This window comes from Triturus cristatus, chromosome 2_1, assembly GCF_964204655.1.
Source record: "Triturus cristatus chromosome 2_1, aTriCri1.1, whole genome shotgun sequence".
In the NCBI taxonomy this organism is placed as follows: domain Eukaryota; kingdom Metazoa; phylum Chordata; class Amphibia; order Caudata; family Salamandridae; genus Triturus; species Triturus cristatus.
This window is the reverse complement of record NC_140581.1, coordinates 378,935,536-378,952,588: the sequence shown is the minus strand read 5'-3', so window position 1 is coordinate 378,952,588 and position 17,053 is coordinate 378,935,536.

The window sequence follows — 17,053 nt, the reverse complement described above, 5'->3', positions numbered from 1 at the left end:
ATTTCTTGCGGGCCTCTGGTCACTTGATGAGTCACCCCTAACCTCCTAATGTAAGCAGTCAAGTGTGGGGCACGGAGCATCGTCGCTAGGGTTCTCCCAGGCCTGTCACCCTCCCTGTACCTCCTGGCTTGTGAATATTTGCCAAGGAACCTTACTTCGCGCTGGGCATCCTTTTCAAACTCTAACAGCTTCTCTTTCAATGTCGCCACAAGAGTGGGATCATCAGTGGAATAAAATTGAGTTTCAGTCTCCTTAATCTACCAAGGATTCCAGAGTACCCCTTATGGCTTTCAGCACCCCCGACCCACTGGCCCACTTGATGTTATAGTTTCAAGTGCTCTATGACCAAGGGAGGACGTGCTTTCCACAGTACTTAGATGACTGCTGTGTAACCAGAACTGATGTCGTCTGACAAGTAACTTTGTAGAGGGGAGAGAACATCATCTGAGTCTACCGCTTACCAAAAAGCTGTTCACCTATCCTGAAGTGCCTAGATTAGAAGCCAGCCAGCCTACAGAGTGAAGTGAGGAAGTTAAAAAACTTTACAAAAAATGTGCAACCTATTGATTTAGAAATGTGCCTTAATGTTAACATAAAAATGCGTGATAAAATAGACATTAGGGAAATGTGCGTTTATTAAACGTGCAAAAGTGAAACTGTTGCTTTTTTTCTGCAGAAAGCTCTAATTTATATTGTTCCAGCACTAGTAGGCGCCACTATTCTTTTATTCTTCTCTATCCCTTTCAGAATAAAAATGCTTTCACAAAAGATGAATTAATGCTATAATTGTATTGTGGAACCTGACTTCTTTATAAAATGTGTTGTTTCCTGAAAATAGTTTTTCTCTTTTCCTCATACCATATGATTTCACTGTATTTAGATTATTTCCTCTGCCACATATTGATAATGAACAGGCGTATGTAATGTGTGAAGATGCTCGCTGCAGCTTACATTTCATGATCTAACTAAGACATACCAGCTTCAAATGTTCAGTTTCATAGAACGGCTCATTGCTACATTATGGGACACTAAGCAGCTAATAAAGTAGGCTTGCACAAAGGTTCTCATGAGAACCTTTGTAGATGTATCTTATTGTAATAAGTTGTAGCCACATATGAGTGACTTCATATCCACATAGACGTTTACAGTGGGAATCGAGGATGAAAGCGACGGACCACCAGAAGATCTTCCTCCATTGGACGTTAATGACATATTCACCTGTTTTTGCAACGATGTTAGTGGCTTTTCCATATAGTACCTATTTCCAGCTAGAGCTTGAAGTCACTCTATGCAATCCTGCCATGCCCCTAAGCACATTATGGTGCTAGCTAGAATTACCATAAACTATTGCTAACTGTGATTCTCTTTGATTTTCCCTGCTCTAAGTGAGGAGACTTTCTATCTCTATTTTAATCATAGCTACTGCTATGGTTTTTTCCTTCTACTTGTATTAAACCGCTGCTACTTCAGCTGTTTGGAGAACTCGGCTGTGACTCCGGGACTACCCTTTATGGGGATTTCAAACATTTCTTAGTTATCTGACATTTCTCCAGAATTTACTTGCTCTTTTCCAAAAGGAAGGTTTTATGGGTCTCCAATAGTGTAGGATAGGTCCTTTAGTTTAGAATAGGAACTAATTACTGAATGGAATACACTGTTATTTTCTATGCTTGGTCTAACTAATCTTAATTTTGCTAATTTCTGCAATTGGATCTATTTGATTAATCTGAAAAAAAAAAATCTGAAAAAAAAAATACAGACTTATCTCTTAAAGAGCAAATACACTTCTGAAACACACCAAACCTCTCCTTATTAGCTCATCATCAAATGCAAATAATGATGACTATTTTGTGTGATGCTCCGTTCTAAAACCGTGGCAAAGATTCATTGACTTAGGAAGGCGTGGAAATTACAGTATCTCTCAGTAAGTTTTAAGGTGACGTCACTTGTGGAATTTGTTACACGAGTTCCACTCTCGCAGAGGTAAGGAGCCTACCATCCCTGCAGGAGGAGGGGCTGCTCAGGAGGGGAAAGGTGCAGCCTGACCCTGGTGCATTGGGTCTGCAAAAGAGGAAGACTGCAGAGAAACATTTGCTTGCAATGGTGTGGTGATGGAGATTGATCTGCATGCCCTGGTGTTGGTGGGCCCAAACTCTGTACTGCCATTCCTGATAGAATCATTGAGTTTGCAGTGTCACATGTGTCACTGTGCTACTACCGTGAAGCTGAGTTGTAACCTGAACCACGGTACTCGAATCAAGAAGCTACAACATGATCTGAGCCTCCAGACCTGAATTAGGAAGCTGCAGTGTGACCTGAGTCGAGCCCAGCCTGTATGCCTACCCTGACTCAGAATCAATCAGCCCAAGCAGGACTACACTGAGCACCCACCAGAGAGATTTAGCATGTCACCGGACAGTCACATCACCACCAACGCACCTGCCACGAAGGCCAGCTCATTCTCTGTAAGAAAGAGGGAGAGCAGATGAGGAGCAGGGCAGTGCCTGACAATGCCGACCGGTCATGGATCAAGAGACTCGTTTGGCGGACAACAGTTAACTGAAAATAAAAGCTCTGCACTGTAAAAAGAGTATAGGGGTAATCTGCACCTGTGCCTATTCACACTAGGTATGGACCCACAGAGGAAACTACCTGGAATATAATGCAGTGAACGGGGCCAATGGCAGGACGTGGCACCAACCTACTATCGAGCTAGGACACTTCATTGTGTGGCACATTTTCCTACATGTATTATTTATTTCTAGTGTGCATTAAAGTACTTTCCTTCTTGAAAGTTCATCAGTGAGTTGGAAAATCATTCATTATACTAACGCATGTTTGTTGAGTGCTGAGCTGACACTATCTGCCTGAGAGGTTTGTGGCTGCTCGCCAGCACATCAAGTGCTGAAGGAGTTGTACTTGGACCAGTTTGCAGAGCTACAGTTGGATCCACACCTGGACAGAGCAGGAAAACAACTTTGACCCCCTTGGTTGAGATGCAGTAGCCACTGCTTGGCCTGTGGCTCCTGAATGGGGTTGGACAATTACTTTGTTGATGAAGGTTATGGAGTACTAAAGGGCTCCTGCAAATTGTCTATATTAATAGTTACAGTTGCAAATTAACTAGTGTATTTATTAGCAATTTTGCTAAATGGCGGGAGCAGAAAATCTTTTTAACATTCAGTACCTGATGCATGGAGACCAGTGGCAGCTGCCACCAAGTTGCACACGTGGGGTGGGGTCAGAGCAACAGAAAAGTACAAAAATTACTTAACTTGCTGCCGGACTGACGCCTCGCATCGTCCTCTCCTGTTTCTGCTTGAAGCAGGAAGCACACTCAGGATCCCCTAAGCCATTCACAACACTGCAATGCAGTGTTGTGATTGGTCTGAGCGTCGTGGTTCGGCGCTCAGACAGGCAGTGGGTGCCTGTGTATGTTCCTCACCAGGCTGTGTATTACAGCCTGGTGGGGAACATGCAAAGTGTGTGTGACTGTTTGGCTTGTCCAAGACGGCCGGCCAAACATTCATGTCACTTAAGTGCCCACCACTCCCCCCTTTGCTGCCTGTGACGACAGCCAAGCCCCGCCCTGCCCCACAAACCTGCCCGACAACGGAAAAATAAAATGATAATAACAGTGTTATTATCACTTTATTTTTCCTTTTTCCACTGCGCAAAATGCAGTGGGGCAGCGCTCCTCCGCCTTAACAGAGGAGCCGCTACTGATGGAGACAGTGAGGGACATAAAGGTCTCCAGCCTCAGAAAGAAATTGAATCGTACCAACAGAAGGTTTGGACTTTAGGATATCTAGGCCATTTCCTAAGGGGTAGAAGTAACCAGGAATGTATTTGCTGTCTCACCCGCCATAATCTATGCCTTCCTTACTCAGTCATTATAATGACCATAGGCAATCTTGCAGAAGCTCATCCACCATTCACTGTTGAATTTATATTCCTAGTTTTCTGCTGTATAAATTGCCACCATCTTTCTCGCTTTCTCTATATTCCCTATCTGTGCTGCCATTTGAAAAGAAAAAAAAGTAGTTCTCTCTATTGTTCATATTGATAACTATATTTGTCAACAGAGATTTGTTATAAAAAGTGAGATGATCATAATTTGATGCAAAATGGAATATGACGTTTGCAAAGCTATATTGTAAGGGACTATATATAAAATGCAAATGTGTGGAACACAGTACACAGTCCAGGTGCTATTAAAGCCCATGGGAGGTGCTAAACACCTACATGGAGCATGGTGTTTGGAAAACCCCTTTGAAAGCTACAACTCGGAAGTACACAGAATGTGATGTATGTGAACATATCCTATAAAGCTTTATAGAACTAGCAAGGCATTATACGCCTACATAGAGACCAACACAGTTGCTATACACCTACATCAGGGCACTACATGTAAAATGGATTCCAGTATGAAGTCACACAGATGGTACAAGTAGTTGCAAGATGGAATATGATGTTTGCAATCATATACTGTAAGTCAATACAGGACTAACGAGATGCTATACACATAAATGAGGAAAAAAAATGCGCGCCACCAACGTCACAAGTCAACACTACATGAAATATGATATTGACAAATACATACATTAAGGCATGATATGACTACTGCGATGCTATACAGTAACGTGGAGGGGCTAACCAGGTGTTAGACACCTACATCAAGCTACAAGGAAAGTGCTGTAGACTTCCAATGGTTCAGAAGTGAGAGCACATCATGCTCTGCCAACCCTACAAGTTGGTGCTGTATGGAATCTGATGATTGCAAGATGTATAGTATAAAGCACTATATGACTAGTCATGTGCGAAGTTCATGTGAATTCTATTTCTGTATTTACGTGAAGTTATACGTAGTTGTGCAAAATGCAAATCTATCATTTCGCACTATATTTTAGCTTGAATTCTCGTATCAACTTTTGACACAAGGATGCATTTTCCTGTAAAAATATAGCACAAAAATACAATAGAGGTGCCAGCAACGGTCACTCACATTCTGTAAGTTTGCGTTACTCGTGTGCTCACAATATAATTCTGCGGCAAACAGTGCATAATTATGTGATGTAGCTTAATGATGTAATTTCAAGAACTTTGCTTAATGTCAATTTCCCAAATGACGCGAGCGTAATTTAAATTTTCCCAGGGACTACATATAACATACTAGATGTCTAACGCCAATATCAGGAAGCAAACCAAAGACTAAACACCTACATGAAGCCACAAGGGAGGTGTTGCAGGTGCTATAGGGTGCATGGGTGGAAGACATCCAACCATAGGGTCAGGTATGTACCCTTTCATCCTAACTCACGCTACCATTTGCTGCCATGCCTTATTCAATGTTTCCTTTTGGGGTTATCCACGGTATTATGTGCTTTACGCAAGGACATTTAATTTAGTGTATCTGGTTCTGCCAGAACCAATACTGCAATCAGCCATCTGGGTCCTGTCTTCTTCACATTTGCTTCAATTTCCTCTGCGCAATCACTGCATAATATCAGGTCAAAGAAGCAAGTATACCCATCCTCAAACCTCAAATTCTCCACAGCTCCATCTAACTATTCACATAGCTGTGAAGTACCAGATGTTCCTCCTTCATCTGTGCTCTAAAGTATTGTGATGCCCTCATCACGATGTCCCTCAGACTGCTCACTGGTCCTGAAAGAGCGCTCTGTAGCTAACCATTGGATTTCCAGAACAATTCCTACACCCGTTCAAACTGTACTTCCCTCGCGGTCCTGCACGCCACCTCAGTGTGGTGGACCAGTCCTCTTCATCCTGTGTGCTTGGAGTTTCAACACCACTAGCTGCTACAACGACACATGCCAACAAGCTCCTGTCTGTCCGGAGCCTCCAGAACTAGATCTCGCTCCCATCAGTCGATCGGATCCTCCTCTGGACCTCATAATTTAGGTAAAGTAACAATTTTTGCCATCCGTTGCTGGAGCCTAGAATAGCATTAATTAAGCATGCTTATGCAATGCATTCTACAGGGCAATGACAACAGCCACAAGCTTTGCATTTTGTGGAAACCTGTGCTGGGTCTGTCATATGTGTCACTTTCCTTGACAGTTTATATTTTCAAATTGAAGGGGACAAAGTCACTTTTCATGGCCGATACCAAAGAACTGTGAATCGAGTTAAATTTCATACTGAGCCCCCTTAAAAGTGCAAACATTTGAAAAATGCTTATTTATTTAAAAATAGCAAAAATGCTTATTTATTTAAAAACTTTACTGGTGCATTGCCTTTGTCCTTATTACCTCTCACATGCTTTGTCAACACTTAAGGTGGCTTTGGTCAACACCTGGAGTTCTGGACAAGGGATCGGATCCGCCAGAGCATCCAAGTGGGCTTCTACTACCTCGCACAAGGGCTTCTTTGAGCTGTTCAGCTAGGAGGCGCATGAAAGCCCTCCACGGCCATTTGCCACCCTCCCTGCATAGGGAAGGTGGCTGTGGCTGGATCCATTGGCCCACCTGGGGGACCAGGCCCAAACATTCGTGCAAGCTTTACCCACCTCTCACTGGAGCTTCTTGGAACTGATCGGCCCAGAGGAGCACAAGAATTCTGTCAAGACCCAGAGGACTAACCCAGTGCTTCTCCTGAGGTGACGTGTTTCTAATTCCCAATTCCTCTTCCAACTGAGTGCATCCTTTGAAGTTCATATAATGGTACAGATCAGTAATGTAAGGGAAAGGGGGTGTGGGGTGAGAGAATTTATAAAGGATGTATGTGCTTGTGACAGGTCTCTGTTTTCTAGCACTGCTCTCCAATACCAATGTTCTTTGCACCTGCCTGGTCTTCTGGAAGCTTTGTTCTGTGTGAATCACACAAATTACAAGTGTGATCTAATCTATGCTTTTAACTTTCTTTAATGTTCAGGTTTTTTTTTTTACTTTTACCTGGCTTTAATATGACTAATTCCACTCTTTACCTGACACTCCCCTGTTATCCATTTTACTGATGACTACTGGACCTCTCTACCTTCTTTATATTAAAAGGTAAAACAGATATTAAGGTTTATCTTCTCAGTAATGTGTTTCCTCTACTGTTTTTATTAACTAATGGATCCATTTTTTACTTGTTTTGGTCACACTTTAAAATAATTCACCGTTCATGGCATCAAGAATAACGTGATCATTCTGGACCACATGTATCAAAAAAGCATTTTGCGATTACCAAATAGCGATTTTGATTGAATCGCTATTTGGTAATCACAAAATGCTATGTATATTAGGAATCCCCAAGATTTAGCGATTCCTTAATATTGCCAAATAACTGTTCGGTCAAAAGGTAATTGCTATTAGGTAATACATCTCCATTCATTCCTATTGGCCAAAAGACCCATAGGTGCAAATAGTTTTGCATTAGCGAATTTGCGATTACCTTATGCAAAGCAAACGGGGGGCCTAGGACCCCTCTGAAGCACACCAAAAAATACAAAATGTTCCCATGTAAAACGAACGCATGCCCTACGGCAATGTGTGCACTACATGGCACTTTGAAAAAGGCATTATTGTGCATTTTTCAAAATTTCCACATGGTCACTATCGACTTGAAGCCAATGGTAATAGCATTTTCCTAAATGCACAGTTTACATTTAGAAAATGCTTGGGACATGTGCAATGGGAATCACAAATTGCTATTTTTTATTTATCGTTGCATTCTTAGATAATCGCTATTTTTGCGATTACCTAATATTGCAACTTCAAAGCCTTTCATACATTTTAAAAGGCTATTTTGCATTCGCAAACAGCCGAAGTTACAGATTCTCACCATTTGCAAATTCAAAATTGTTTCATACATGTGGCCCTCTGTCGTTGCACGGCTAAACAGTCTTGTTTCCTTTGTAAGGATATTTTCACATTGTCAATGTTCGAGATGCAACTGTTCGTCAACTAAAAGTGCTAACAATATGTATTACTCTCAAGGTTCTTTCGCAGAATGTCTTTCTCCCAAAACAACAGAAAATGTATTTAAAAAAATATTGGGTCAACAATGTTTCTTTTTAAACAGACATTACAATCAAGCAAGGTTAAGCTATAAAAATATTTATTTTCTTTCCAGGTTTGGGTTTGTTAAATGGTAGCGGCAGTTTCAGTCGATAACCTTTCAAGTATTTGCCCGGCGGTAATCGCCTCTTATACCACTCGATAATTTACCAATGAAAGAGGCAGGCGCCGGAGACTGGAAGGCAGGAAACAAAGTTTTTATTCCGTCGGAGCAGAACACATCAGATCAGACAGCAAGGTATCGTCACGAGGTGCTCTAACTGCATCTCTGAGACCTGGTCTCTTATACACTGGTTTATTGCTTTATTACACATAGTACATTCTTGAGATTCCCTTGATGTATGGGGGAATATCTCCTGAAGCCCCGGTTCAGATCCGATCCCACACATAGATACAGTAGAAGTTCTCACCCCACCCACAGTAGGAGATGGCTATTGCGCAGCAGGGTATTCCGCCAATTCCTGGGGGGGTGTGTGTGACCGGTCGGGTCTCAGGGAGTAGGGGCTTTGATCTACTGTAATCCCTTTGATGTGGGGTGTTTCCCTTACAGTAGGGGCAATAAACTGCATCCGCAGGGCTAGGTGATGGCCTGGGACCAGTTCGGACAATGGGGCGCAGAGGAAGGGGGTTATCAAAGGAGAGGCATGACCATGTATGGGTTGTCGGTCGGAAGTGGTTCCGTAGCAGGGTCGCGCAGAAGGAGAGGGTTTATGGCCTGTATGAGAGAGCGGGGGTGGCCAGCGCGCGGGGGGATGCTCGCAGCGCTAGGGGAAAGCGCTGGTGATCGAAAATGAGCGGGGTGCCTAAAATGGCGGCCGTGCATTCGCGGTGCGTGGTGCTGAGGAGAGGCAAGATGGCGCAGATAATGTTCAGTTTGCACGCTAAATTTCCACAGTCCTCCCTTTTAACATGTCTCGCCAGCTTGCCTGGCCGTCATTTATTCTTCGTTAACCTTCAGCTATAATATCGTTAATGTCTTTCGTACATTCCTTAAAGATACAGAGTTTTTAGGGCATGCAGGAGTAATCTGACATATTTGCTTATAGTTATTTACAGGTGATAAAGTAGGCGGGGAGGTAATACATACAGAGTTACAGTGTAGTCGTGTACATGGCTGGTGTTGTATGGATGTTACTATACAAAGTTACATTTCCTTAACTTCTCAGTGTACAGTCGGAAGTGATTGATGCAACACCATAAAAACTTGATAAGAAGATAGTTAGTATAAAAAGGTGGTTGGGAGAGGATTTTCGACTTTGACATGGGTTCTTCTTTCCAGTGTCCTTTTTATGAAGAGCTATCACTGGTAAGCTCTCATTGTTGTTCTTCTTTCGTTGGCACTGTTGAGCACCGGCGGTGGAGCTAAGGTCCAGCTCAAATCCAATTTCTCACGTTGCAGGGTGTGATCATTCATTGTTCTCCGATCACAGCCCTGTTCATTAACACAGTTCACCATAGGTACTTTGAGACAGGGTACCTGCCTTTTGTTCTTCTGTGGGTAGGTCAGATTCATAATCCATATAAAAGATGGTGAGAGAGAGAAGGGTGTGACGTGCTTCGGGACGCCGAGGGAAGAGGGGGTGGAGTGGGATCAGATCAAAAATGTGGACCAAGGGGAGCAGAATCTTCCAGCACTGGGCCCACCAATCGGGCCCGACGGGTTGAGACTTCAGGCACGCTGGTCGGTGAACAGGGGGTCTCGATGTAGCCCCTCGCGCTTATCATCCTGAAAATGGTGTCTCATCCCACGCCCTTTTTGCTTCGTAGCCTCCCCCTTGGTCGATGTCATAGATGTTCCAAGGTCTGCAGCCAGGCTGTGCGTCACGTCCGACCCCTCCCTTCCGATGGCAGCACGTTATCTTTAAATGGGTACAAGAAACAAAAGTCTTAGAGAGTTGGCAGGGAAGACATTTACATACTTCATCCTCTCTCCCAACCACCGAGTAGTCGCGGACATGTTTTTATCGGTTGCTGCATGATTGGTGTCTTTTAACTCTGATGTTAGTGTGTGCGTTACTAATCTATTAATCATTGCTGTGGTGCAAGTTTCTGTGGGTGTCTCTGTCCATCGTCTGGCCCCCTAGGTGCCGATTCCTGCGCCCGATACTGGTTGCAGGAAGCCTGACATCTGTCAACCTTCTAGTCTATTAAAAATTCGAACCGGCTTCTCCGGCAGAGGCTTGTTCGTCTCAACACAAGTTTTGTTAATATATATATCCTTCCGAGGACTGCTAAGTTTATGAAAAGAAAGTGCGAGGTGCTACTGTCACGGGTTCACGAGTATCCATTTCGGGGAGGGACATAGGCTAAGCATTATTTTTGCTGGCGACAATAGGTAACCCTTTAACAGTTTAGGCGATGTATTATTAGTGAGGCGGCTAATATAGGGCTGGGGTTATCTTGGGAGGGCGGGGTGCTTTAGACGTTCTATTTCGGGGTAATTGGGCGGGGGTAATTCTGGGCGGTGGAGATGGTGTCCCTTAAAAAAAACAAAAACCACTGACATATAGTCCCCGTGTTGAGGGTCAGATTGGGGGACATCCGTCGTCTTACCTGTCCTTTCTTTCTCAGCCGATTAGGCTCAATATTTGCAAAAAGGAGAGGTAGTAATGTGGTAAAGTATGGTCGTTTTGTTTCTGTCAATTTGTTCGAACACCACCGTGTTCAGGCCAATTATACACTTACCGAAAAGGTATGTGTCGTTAATTTATTCAAACAGAAAAGAGGGTAAGAAGGCTTTTTAGTGAGGGAGGGAGTGGGAGAGAGAGAGAGAGAGAGATAGAGAGAGAGAGAGAGAGAGAGAGAGAGAGAGATGTGCATCAAGTAGGCTATTTGGCATACATACGACACAAAACGAGAGAGACATGGGTAAGAAAATAGGCCACTTGGTGCACACACAACATGGAGTAGCATGGGTCTGTTCCATGTAAGAAAACACAAGCGGGGAAAAGACATAAGTTCGGTGATCACGTATACACAAATGCCGGATAGGGTGTGACAGTACATGCATCAAGTGCAGAAACTTAAGATGGAGACTCAGGGCTACGTTGAGCATCGGGACCTCTCCTTTCCTGTCCTCTTTTTCTATGCTGCGTACTTTCAGTATTTTGTAGTTTATCCTAGGGGGTGTCGGACCCTTTATTCTCCTCCCTTTGATCGGTGGACGAGTGCTTCAATCATACAGTGACGCTCTCTTCAAGTGACCCAAATATAAAACGCATACACATTCATGCCGTATAATCGTAGAACACACGCACAATCATATCATACACTTTTTCATGTTCCTAATGGTGGTCTGTAATTTTACGCACTATCTCACAACGTTTGTCTATGTTTTTCCCTGATATTGAACTCTGTGCGGTCCATGTCCATTCCACTCTTCAGTCGGAACTTTGGCGTGACCTATAGAGGGGAAAAAAAAGAGGGGAGGGGATGTGCAGTATTCAAAGTACCCCAGCGCGCGCAGACACGAAAAAGTTCTACTTACCACGTACCAGGCTAGTCGCAGGAATGGGTGATACCACAGACCTATTATTCTCTTTGTCCGAGACAAAGATGCTCTAATTTATTTCATTTCCTAAATTCGGGTTCCCTTGTCATATATGCATTTCTCAATCGGTCGTGTATTAGGATGCAAGATACCATACCTTGCGTTCGGCATATACCCTGAGCTATGGTTGACCATGGTTTAACAACTCTTGGAAAAGATAGGTGTGATGGGTACAAATTCCGTTAATCAAAAAGATTCAAGCAAATGGGGACTGCATTATCTGTTTTCTATTGCTTGGGGGTAACAATCATTTATTCAAATGAAGAGATCTCTATCAACCTATGTGATTAGTCATGGCACTGATTCCGTAATTCTTTCAAGAGACCCTTTATTTAAAACAATGTCAGCATACAAGATACGGGCCTACAACCGTTCAGGCCGGCCACGTGGTGGGGAGGCGTCGAGTGTCATGAGCAACGCTACTACGGCATAAAATCGGTTCCCTTGCCGCCCCTCCCCGACCATCATGTGTGGAAGCATCGCATATATATATATATATATATCTGTTTAACACAAATGTCACGTGACTGGGACGCCACAAGGGTGTGTAGGTCTCTCCTACATCGGCGCCATCTTGGGGCGAAGTCGGGCCAGAGTACAGTCTAAGTCTTTCCATGAATTTGCTGTTGGACCAGAATCCCTTTCAGTAGTTCGAGAACTTTCGTTAGCGTCAATTTTGCGTCAGCATGGCGTCACTGCGACCCCGTAGAAATGCCATGGTTCGTTCTTGGGGCGGGGCAGGAGGCGGGTTCTTCCGCCAACGCTTCGAACCAGTCTTTCTCACTGCACTAAGCGGAGGCAAGGTGGCTGCCGTCCGGGGCAAAGAGCAATGGCGGCGGTTTGTCCTTACCGGAAGTCCGCGGGAGTCGAGTGTCAAATGACTCCAGCAGATTCTGCAAGGCTGAGGGGAGCATCTTGTCAAGGGTGGGGCCCATGCCCAAGCAGACAAGCTTTCGAGTCCAGAATTGTCTCATGGTGGGCTTTAGGCCTGGATCCGGAGGAGTCGACCGCCGGAGTTCAAGGGCAGCAGTAGCAGCAGCTCTTCGGTACAGTCACCGGAGAGGAGCCAGCAGCAGTAACAGCGGCAGTTCGGATGGTACTGCTACCCGGGTGATTCCAGTAGCAGCGACGACAGCAGTTTGGATGGTATCACCACCGGGGTGGGTCCCCGATTACCTTGCTGCGGGGGCCCACTCCTCACGTCGGGTGCTAGCGGCAGTCCTGGTGAACCCGGTGCTTGGGTGGTTGCCTGGCGGCCGCCTGCAGGGGCGCCGGCTCAGCCGAACGGCGAATGAAGTGGCAGGGCGCAACTCAGCTGGCTGACGTGTGAAAGATGCGGTTGGGGTGCCCTCGTCTGCTGGCGAGCCTCCACCTGGGGAGGCGGGGGAAGCCCGTCCGCGTCGCTTCCCCCGGCCAGGGCACCCCTCCGTTATTGAAGGAAGAAGAAAAGAATGGGAGGATCCACTCGACGTGGCAGGGTGCGATCCAGCAGACCGATGAAAAAGATGGTTGGGTGCAGCTTAGCTGGCCGGCGAGTCAAAGACGGTTGGGGTGCCCTCATCTGCTGGCGAGCCTCCACCTGGGGAGGTGGGGGAGGTCCGTCCGCGTCGCTTCCCCCCGCCAGGGCACCCCTCCGTTATTGGAGGAAGAAGAGAATGGGAAGATCCGCACAGCGTGCCAGGGTGAAATTCAGCAGGCCGATGAAAAAGATGGTTGGGGTGCCTGGCGAGCCTCCACCTGGGGAGGTGGGGGAGGCCCGTCTGCGTCGCCTCCCCCCGCCAGGGCATCAGCCCTCATTAAAGAAAGAAGAAGAGAAAGCGGAAAGGCCCGCACAGCGTGGTGGGCTCCGCCTTGGGGTTGCCAGAACTTCGGCGCTTCGTATAGCCTCCGGCCTATTCGCACAGTCGTCCGCCACTGAGGTCAATGGATTTTTGCATGGCTTTTATAGCCCAAAGCCGACTAAAAGAACCGCCCAAAACAGGCCAATGTTGCAATTTCGAGGAAGGAGAGGCGAGGACGGTGTCACGTGGACGTTAAGGCTTTGGGATGGAGGTTGCAGCAGACTGTCATGTAAATAGTTGTTTTAAAACGTGTTTTAACCTGTTTACCCTGTTGGTGTGTTTGTTATATCCTATAAGTTATTAAAATGTTATAACTATACTACTTCGTTGGAGTGTTTGTACATATTTGCAATCTGATGACGAGCACAAGGAGGTTACTGTGCAATCGGAAAAATAACATAGCCCAATTGTGCGCGATCTAGCCCTAGTTTGGTGACGTCGATGGTGGGTGTCAGCAGGCTTCCGTTTGTGCGGGATTTTGTCATGCTTATTGGGCGGGGTGGGCAGTAGGGCAGACATGTTTAGGTAGCGAGAGTAATGGAGTCGGGCTACCTCGTGGTCGTCTCGACCGTGAGCTTGACTCCTTCCCTTGGTTTCATATGTCCCACAAAGGGCTAACTCCTAGCGTTATTTTAGTTTTTGTAAGGTCAAAAAGGATCCTACCAGTGCCTTTACTATCTTGTCGATTCCTGTTCGTTCATCCTTCGCTAGCCGATTCATTATGGTGGACTCTTTCTTTCTCATCTCTGGGTCGTCTAACGTTATAGCCGACGTTGTGTCCAGCACAGGAGGCTCGGCCGGCGCGGAGGCCGTGAGGACCGAGGCCTCTGTACTGCTTTCGCTCGTGTTCGGGGGTTGTAGATGTTGCACTACTGACTGGGAGGGTGCATATGGAGGGGGCATGTAAATGATCGGGGGACCTAACAGTAATTCATCGTTCGTTCGCTGCTTGGAGGACAACTCAGGGTAGAGCAAAGAAGGGGTCCTAACAGCATACTGGCCTTAGGTTTTGGGCTCCTGTCTTAGTTTAGTTTCCCTTCTCTCCTTTATGTCTTCTTCTAACCTTCTAGCGGCAAGGTGAGCTGCCTTTCGTAATTCCTTTTCTGCTTTTACTTCTTCCCTCTTTTTTCCGTTGCGTTGCTTCTTTGCGCCAATTGCCGATACTGTCAAGCATAGTAGGCGTCGTCTTATTGCTACGCAGAGCTATTTCTAGCGTTTCTATCTTATGGTCGTCGAAGGATCCCATCAGTGGCCACTGACTTTCGGGGTCCTTCTTGGTATATTTATGCCACAGCTTGCTATAAGCTACGGCGACTAGTCCATATTTAGTGAACATGTCCTTATTAGGGGTGCCTTCCAGTGGAGCCGGGTGGTTCACCTCTAATAAGCGGTCCGGGCAGAACCAACTACCAATCAGTGGGGAGAAGATAGGCATGACGGGTTTCAACGGGGACAAAAGTCAGCACTACCTATCTTTTCACTGCTTGCAAAGACTAGACAGAATATCTCTATTCTTCGTTATTTGCAAGCAGAGAATACCTCCAAAGAACCAATATCGAACAACTAGTGTTCGGACAATCAATCAATCAATCAATGGGGAGATAAAGATAGGCACGACGGGTTTCAACGGGGACAAAAGTCTGCGTTACCTACCCTTCACTATTTGCAAAGACTAGACAGAATATTCCTATTCTACGTTATTTGCAAACAGAGAATATCTCAAAAAGCACTATTCTTCAAAACAATCAATGTTCGGACAATCAATCAATGGGGAGATAAAGATAGGCACGACGGGTTTCAACGGGGACAAAAGTCTGCGTTACCTACCCTTCACTATCTGCAAAGGGAGAGAGAGAGAGTATTTCTACTCCTCCCCGTTTGTAGACAGCGAATATCTCAAAAAGAACAATCAATGAGCAATACTAGTATTTCCAAAGCTTCAAACAATCAATCAATTATTTCTCAATTTGTCGTGTATCACGACCTTACCCGGACCGCGTGGACAGTTTCTCGTCTTCTGCCTCCAGCGCCCGATCGTCCTCTACTCTCCGTATTTGCCGCGGCACTCCTGATGGTTCCCAGTCAGGACCGTAGATCACTCGAGAGAGGTCTGCTCGGAATCAGTGAAGTTCGGATGATCGGCTGCCAGACGAGGGTCTATTGGGCAGGAGCTCTCCCGATCGTTGCAGTCGTTCACTCTGTCGTCGGGACCTCTCCCACTGGATCCACGTGTCGCTGATGGGCCCCACGTTGGGCGCCAATTGTTAAATGGTAGCGGCAGTTTCAGTCGATAACCTTTCAAGTATTTGCCCGGCGGTAATCGCCTCTTATACCACTCGATAATTTACCAATGAAAGAGGCAGGCGTCGGAGACTGGAAGGCAGGAAACAAAGTTTTTATTCCGTCGGAGCAGAACACATCAGATCAGACAGCAAGGTATCGTCACGAGGTGCTCTAACTGCATCTCTGAGACCTGGTCTCTTATACACTGGTTTATTGCTTTATTACACATAGTACATTCTTGAGATTCCCTTGATGTATGGGGGAATATCTCCTGAAGCCCCGGTTCAGATCCGATCCCACACATAGATACAGTAGAAGTTCTCACCCCACCCACAGTAGGAGATGGCTATTGCGCAGCAGGGTATTCCGCCAATTCCTGGGGGGGTGTGTGTGACCGGTCGGGTCTCAGGGAGTAGGGGCTTTGATCTACTGTAATCCCTTTGATGTGGGGTATTTCCCTTACAGTAGGGGCAATAAACTGCATCCGCAGGGCTAGGTGATGGCCTGGGACCAGTTCGGACAATGGGGGGCAGAGGAAGGGGGTTATCAAAGGAGAGGCATGACCATGTATGGGTTGTCGGTCGGAAGTGGTTCCGTAGCAGGGTCGCGCAGAAGGAGAGGGTTTATGGCCTGTATGAGAGAGCGGGGGTGGCCGGCGCGCGGGGGGATGCTCGCAGCGCTAGGGGAAAGCGCTGGTGATCGAAAATGAGCGGGGAGAGAGTGGGGTGCCTAAAATGGCGGCCGTGCATTCGCGGTGCGTGGTGCTGGGGAGAGGCAAGATGGCGCAGATAATGTTCAGTTTGCACGCTAAATTTCCACAGGTTAAAATAAAACAAGGATTCAACTAACACAATGCTATTCTTGTCTTTTAAAATGTCCCCTTCTAAAATGCTTAACTACAAAGTGTTCCAGAGGTGCCTCTGTCAGGTTAGTTTGTATGCTATTTGGGTGCCTGTGCCTTTCTTACCGTCTTTATGATAGTCGTCGGCCTAGAAGGGAACACCAAGCCCTGTCAGTGGGCAGGGCTCCTTTACCTTAAGGAGGTGCCGGTAGAGAAGACCTGGGCGCCACCCCCGCCGTCAAATTGACTCATGCAATAACCAATGGGGTGAGTGTGTGCAAACCCAAGCAAGCACGCCAGCTCTCCACCTGCCTCTCAAATAAGCAACCTTCAAACAACCGCTGGGATTTGCACATGAGGGCTTAAAGTGGTACAGTATCTCCGTCAAAAGGATCCAGTGTTCCACCATGATCCTGCCCCTTTTCTCATCCAAGCTGTCCTGCCGCTCAGGGTGGGCTGCTCTTCAGTTGCTTGAACCTCTGACAGGCTGGATTGGGTTGCTGGCCAAGGCACC